This window comes from Pelmatolapia mariae, linkage group LG4 (assembly GCF_036321145.2).
Source record: "Pelmatolapia mariae isolate MD_Pm_ZW linkage group LG4, Pm_UMD_F_2, whole genome shotgun sequence".
NCBI classification, from domain to species: Eukaryota; Metazoa; Chordata; class Actinopteri; order Cichliformes; family Cichlidae; genus Pelmatolapia; species Pelmatolapia mariae.
Genome location: NC_086230.1, coordinates 13,833,190 through 13,840,168, shown reverse-complemented (window position 1 = coordinate 13,840,168; position 6,979 = coordinate 13,833,190). Strand labels below are relative to the sequence as shown.

Here is a 6,979-nt window from a genome sequence, read left to right as displayed (position 1 = left end):
CAGATTCACAGTTTTTTTGGGGTACGCTTTTCAGTCCTATAAAATCTCTATAAACTCTTAACCTGCTGTTTGAACTGTAAAGCTGTCGGCATCGCTACGCTCATGTGTCCGCAGTGAACTCTTCTGACAAAATGTTTGGAGTAGTCCAATAAACTCATTTGGTCTTCTATGTGATGTTATCGAACAAGACAGGAGAGCCGTGCTTTCGGCTGCACCAGCACTCCTGCTGGTTTAAACCACAGCAAGTAGAAGTCAGCAGAATAAAAACCTCCGGAGCATGCAGTTCTGTATTCTGTCTGAGCAAAGACTAAATGAAAGGTTGCTTGTTCACCTTTCACAGGAAATAAAGTTTAGATGAAACATGTATATATGCACACTGACTCCACCAGAATCACAAGTAGACAGTTGAGAAACCTGCCCTTGGTTTTATGCGATAATACATAAAGATGACTTTTAAGATTCTCCAGCATTCACTCACACAGCCTTCAGTGGTGGCCTATGTGCAGTACCAATACAAGAAATTAACTCCCCTTGCGGTGTAACATCCTGATAGATCTAAAGGTCAAGTGCTTCTTTGTGCAACATTTCCAGAGCGTCCCATATCTATTCTGCTCATAGCTGACTCATTTTTATTGCTTCTTCTATATGGCTTCTACCGGTAAACTGTAAGCACTGCCCATGCTTTCAAGGATTGTACATTTAGATAAAGGTTTCACGAGCAGCAAGAGAGAAAAAAGGTAAGCTCTTCTCTGTGTGTGCATGATGCTCTTGATTGACATGAAAAAGATGGTAAATACATTAGAACGGGGATCTCAGAATCGTATAGCTCACACCCTAAGTGGGCCGGACTACTGGACTACATTTAATAACTGAGATGTCATAATATAAAAAGGTGCTTTTTAGGACACAAGTAGCTGTCAATCAACTGCAATTCATGGAGCACAAAACACATCACAGTTGCAAAGAGTTAAATGACTGACTGCATTAAATGAACAAAAAGCTAATAACGCACAAAGTTGTCAAAGGTTTTTGTTAGATTGAGAATAAGAGAAGATTTTGAGTTTAGTAAATGCAGAAACTAGGCTGAGAAGCCCGACTGTAATCACAGAAGAGAAAACCAACATCTGGTGGCCTTTTCTTTAATTTATCTCCATGACAACTTCAAAATCACACTGACAACTCGGATTTTCACATTTAAAGAAAAGGGTAACAGCAATGTGAGGGGTTGAGCTGGTGAAGAAGAAAGACTCAGTTATAGTTTTGATTACAATTTTGGTACTAGTTATTTTGTATTTTTGTACAGCACTTAAATTAAAAACAAACAAACAAATGGGGGCTTTATTTAACCTCCTAAGACCCGAACTCTTCCACGGCATGCATTTTTAATTTCTCTTTGATATTTGGGCTGATTGGGACCTGATGAATGTAAAAACAAAGAATTACCCGATTTTTTTTACCTAATTTTTGTTTCTAAGAAAAATGAGAGCCACATATGAGGATATTCATTTAAAATTTAAACAGAACAGTAGCAGTATAATGTCCTCGTCAGTGGATATCAGGCCCTTGTAGAGCAAAATTGAGTATTTTGGTCTAAATAACCCAAAATGTGATGTCCACATATGTGGACGCCAGGTCCTAGGAGGTTAAGTAGAAAATTCAAAAATAAGTCACTCAAAATTTAACTGAATAATAATAATGGTCCCTTAAAAAAGGCCAAATAAACAGAGCTCAAGTCAACTGAACATAATCAAACTGTGCGTGGGGCATGTCCTTTGAAAAAACAGCTAATGCTTCATAAACATAGCTTGGTTTTGTTAACATCTGAGTTTCTAATAAGCAGCAGAATTAATCAGAAATATGACGTCAAAATTTTTTAATAACCATCCAGACAACATTTGATTATATGAAAAACTTGTAAAATGTAAAGCAACAGCATATGCTATTTTTATACATATATCTTCAGTGGGACATACATATATATATTTCATATAGCATGTGAAGCTGATCTAACTCCATCTTCCCTCTGAACAACTTAATTTTGCATTTTGCAAATTTCATTAAATTTAGATTTCATGTTTCCATGAACCAGAGACAAAACTCAAAAGAAAGGTGGAGGACTCCCTTGAATGTGAAAGTCTCATATTTATATTGGGAACCTAATTATCTTTTTTTTAAATTAATTATTTTCTGGCTTTGAGACCTCAGGACATATTTCACTTTCAATCCTGTGTTTAATTAAATTTATCATTTTATTAATAACTGAAACTGAAATTAGTTTTGGACTTGTAGCACTAATGAAAAGGTCATGTAGCTAATTATCGCACACCATTGTTTAAAAAAAAATTAAAAAATGAATTAAATCCATAGTTGTCAGGGAGTAGTTTCTAGCAATTTCTATTAGTAATGCAGGAGCTAAATAATGCTTTTCGCAAAGGTCAGTTTTCTAATCTTCTCCCTGGTGTTGTAATTATCTACTCTTAGTTTATAAAAATCTTATGCATTTTTTGAAGCATAAATATATTTCTCTGCTCGAATATCAGTTATTTCCATATCTTTTGTATTACATATTCAGAAATCCTTAAAATGGCACATCAGTCTTTCCTAGTTACATTCCAAATTTATAAATATGTTAATATTTCCAAAGTTGTTTCAGCAACAAATCTCTGTTTTCAGTTTATGGGCAATGTATGCTTCAAGTTTTATCATACGAAATGAAGCATGGGATATCACGCCCTCGCGTGTCCTGGCTGAAGAAACCTTTGTTCACGCCTTTAAGGCAGATGACGTGTGATGACACGCGCACGGCCCCGCCTGCACATATAGCCGCTGTCATCACAGTCATCCCTCAGTTCGATAGCCGCTCTTCACCGAGCCAAACTGCTCAGTGGGGCCACCTTGTCTTGTACCTCGTTCCTCTCCTTCAGGGAACAGAAGCTATAGACATAACTATTCGTTCCCTTTCAGTCGATTCACTCGGTACAACACATAAGTATGGGACATATATACACATCCCGCAGAGCAGCCACCGAACTGGAATCGGACCACCACATCCTTAGTGAGTGGTAGACCCAGCAGAAAGGACAGTATGAGCCACCGAAGGGGCTGTAACGTCCAACCGATAAAACTGCACAAAAGTGTACGGTGATGCCCAACTAGCTGCCGCACAAATATCAGCTACAGGCACCCCTTTAAAAAGATCCCATGAGGTTGCCATCCCCCTGGTGGAATGAGCTCTCACCCCCTGGGGCAAAGCAAGACCTTTGGTGCCGTATGCCAGTGAGATAGCTTCTATAATCCAGTGGGGCAGTCTCTGTTTAGACAGAGCTCTGTCTCTATTTGGATTAGCGAATCAGACAAACAGCTGGTCACATAAACGCACATTCTGAGTGCGCTCAATGTAGGTGCGTAGCACACGCACTGGACAAAGAGAATGCATCCTCCTCTGCTCCTCAGATGCAAAACGAGGGGAGCAAAAGCTCCGCAACTCAAACTCCATTGAGCTATAAAATGTAGGCATGATCTTGGGAAAATAGGCAGCATTTGGACGCAATACGACCTTGTGGCCATCAGGAGAGAACTGTGTGCAGGAGGGATGCACAGACAGCGCATGAAGGTCACCCACTCGCTTTGCTGAAGCCAATGCGAGAAGTAATGCAGTCTTATATGAAAGAAATTTCATATCCACAGACTCAATGGGTTCAAACGGGGGGCTACAAAGGGCCTCCAGCACCAAAGACAAGTCCCAAGCAGGGACACTGGACTTAAGCACGGGTCTCAGCCGGCGAACCCCTTTCAGAAAACGTATGGCAAGGGATGTGCACCTGGTGTCACCCCGTCAAAGCCAATATGACAAGCAGATATAGCTGCTAAATAAACCTTAATTGTTGAAAATGAAAGGCCCTTATCCAGCAGCTCCTGCAGGAATGTCAAAACATCCACAATAGAGCACTGAAATGGGAGAGTGTGGCGGTCCTGACACCATTGCTCGAAGGCTCGCCATTTGTAAGCGTACAAGCCTCTAGTAGATGAGGCCCTAGCGCTCTGAATTGTCGCTGTCACACTACGTGGCAAACCCTTTGCAATCAAGTTTAACCTCTCAGCAGGTAAGCATGAAGGCGCCACAGATCCGGGCATGGATGAACCACTTCTCCTCCTGCCTGAGAGAGGAGGTCCCTGTGGAGAGGAAGCTGCCAAAGACTCGCTGCTAGCAGGCTGATTATCTCTGCATACCACGACCTTGTGGGCCACCAAGGGGCCACTAGAATCAGAGAGAGGGAATGCCGACGCACTCACTCTAGAACTGGAGATATCATTTCCACTGGGGGAAATGTATACAGGAGCACGTCTGGCCATTGGTGCGCTAGCGCGTCCAAGCCCAAGGGTGCATCGTGGTCGATTATGGAGAAGAACAGGGGGCAGTGAGTATTTACCCTGGAAGCAAAAAGATCTATTTGCGCCTTGCCAAATAGATCCCAAATCTGAGCCACTATTGAAGGGTGTAACCTCCATTCTCTCACCAGAGGACCCCGCCTGGAGAGAAGGTCCGGCCCCAGGTTCAGGTGGCCTGGAACATGGGTGGCTCTTAGAGACAGAAAATGAACACCGCACCATAACAGCAGAGAGCGAGACAGCTTCAACAGGGGAAGAGAGCGTGTTCCTCCCTGCCTGTTTATGCAAGACACCACTGTTGAATTGTCCGTCCTGACTAAGACATGCTGGCCCTCCAGGACTGGACGGAAATGTTTTAGAGCTAAGAACACTGCTAACAGCTTGAAGTGGTTGATGTGCAGCTCGCGCTGGGCTGCGGACCAGATCCCTCTCACTGACGGAAGCATCTGTGGACACCACCTTGCGAAACAACACCCTCCCAATCCGAGAGCCCTGATGCAGCAGCCTGGGCTCCCTCCAAGGACGGAGAGCTAGCATGCAAGACGCGGTTACCGGCAGCCTCCTCCCGAGGTGACGCGATGCACACAGGCGGTGAGAGAAAGTCCAGCGTTGAAACGCTCTCATTTTTAACAGTCCAAGTGGCACTACGGCGATCATGGATGCCATCATGCCCAACAAACGTAATATCGTCTGGAAACGCAGTCTGCATCCCAGCTGAAACTGAGCGAGGCAGCGATGAAACGCGGCCACTCTGTGCTCCGACAAACGTGCGCGGCTGGAAAGCGAGCATATTTCCAAACCGAGGAAAGAAATTTGCTGACTCAGGATTAGAGAGCTCTTTTGAAAGTTCACAGAGAACCCCAGTGTCTGAATGTGTGACAGAACCAGTGACAGCTGCTCTCTGGAGCAAGCTACGAGAGCCCAGTCGTCTAGGTAGGCTAAGGTGCGGATGCCTCTCTCTCTCTGAGGGGCACTAGCGCTGCTTCGGCACATTTCGCAAAGATGCGAGGAGCGAGCGACAGCCCGAACGGCAGCACTAGGTATTCGTAGGCTATGCCCTCGAATGTAAACCTCAGAAACTGCCTGTGTTTCGGGTGTATAGCCACATGAAAATAAGCATCTATTAGATCGATTGTTGCAAACCAATCTCCCGGGCCGACTGCATTCAAGAGCTGTCTGAGTGTTAGCATCTTGAACTTGTACGTTTGTAGATACGTGTTCAAGATCGAGGTCGAGGATAGGACGAAGCCCTCCCCCTTTTTTCGGAGCAACAAAATAACAGCTGTACCAACCTTTGTCTGTCTCCGAAGTGGGGACCACTCGTATTGCTCTTTTCTGCAATAGCGCCTTTATTTCCTCTCTGAGTGTCATGGCCGCCTCGGTGCCGACAGTTGTGTTTACGACTCTCTGGAAACGAGGCGGCTTGATCTGGAACTGCAACTGGTAACCCATGGCAACGGTTCGCAGCACCCACGGAGAGGGGGCGCAAGCGCGCCACTGAGGGAAGTGAGCAGCCAGCCGGCTGACCTGCAGCACCGTCGGCAGGGCGTTGTCGCCCCCCAGTGTGTCTGCAGGGGAATGCACCACCTGCCTGACCTGGCTCATTCTGCCTGCACGCTGAGCATTTGTGATTGCTTGAGAATAAACAACACTCTTTATTGATTGTAACATGGGAACATGTACATTCATACGTTTTGTTTGAGGCACCTTTCCTGGGGCACAACAATGAAAAACAGCGGGAACACTTGATGTGGTCATCTGAACATTTAACACACCTGAACAGGGAGTTACCTGAGGCATTTTGTGTGCAGGGGGTTTGTGCTTGGGAGACAGTGTTAGGAATGTGCAGCGCCTTCTGGAACTGACAACCAAAACAGAACCTCTTGGGCGGCAACAGAGGGGTAAAAGCAGCGTCTCCCTGCCGCTGGACCCCTTCTCCACTCGAAACCACAGCTAGGAGGGCTGAGGCTTCTTCCTCCTGGGCATCGGGTCCCGCCGGGGGCCTGAGGGTGGGCCTTTGCTCCAGGCCAACTGGCGTGGAGCTCGGGCCGGAGGAAGTGCTCTCGCTGGCGGCACGCCCACTGCAGTGGTTGGTGCCGGTCTCTTGCCAGTCGGCAGAGGAGTGGTGGGCCTGTGAGAGCTAGCTGCGGGTTTGGGCTTGGGCTGACGTCTGGGGATGATGTCGCGCAGAGCTTCCGTCTGCTTCCATCTGCTCCTCAGATCGAATCTAGCCTGAATGGCTTCAAGTGAATGTCCGAATTACCTAGCCGCAGACACTGGTGAGTCCACTGTCTCTCTGTCCCTATCCAGGACGTCAGAGAGGGTCAGCCACAGGTGCCTCTGTGCCACTACTGTCAAAACCATCCCGCTGCCCAGGGAGAGCGCTGCACAGCGGGACGCACGGAGGATGTAATCTGTGGCGACTCTGACCTCGTTAAGAAGAGGTGCCAGTGGGCTGTCAGTGGGCTCCGCCAGGCACATCGCCTGGTACGTCTGGAGCATGGTGACGGAGCTCATGGCGTGAGCAGATTTATCGGGAGTGAGCCCGATAAATCTTCTCCAGCTGCGAAGCAGAGAATCTGCAGTGCTT

The 6,979-nt window shown here is 46.3% G+C and overlaps 1 pseudogene; it reads right to left on the bottom strand.

Moving 5' to 3' along the window:
• Nucleotides 1-2,063: 2,063 nt before the first annotated feature.
• LOC135932924 (uncharacterized) lies at nt 2,064-5,994 on the bottom strand (annotated as a pseudogene).
• Nucleotides 5,995-6,979: the final 985 nt, after the last annotated feature.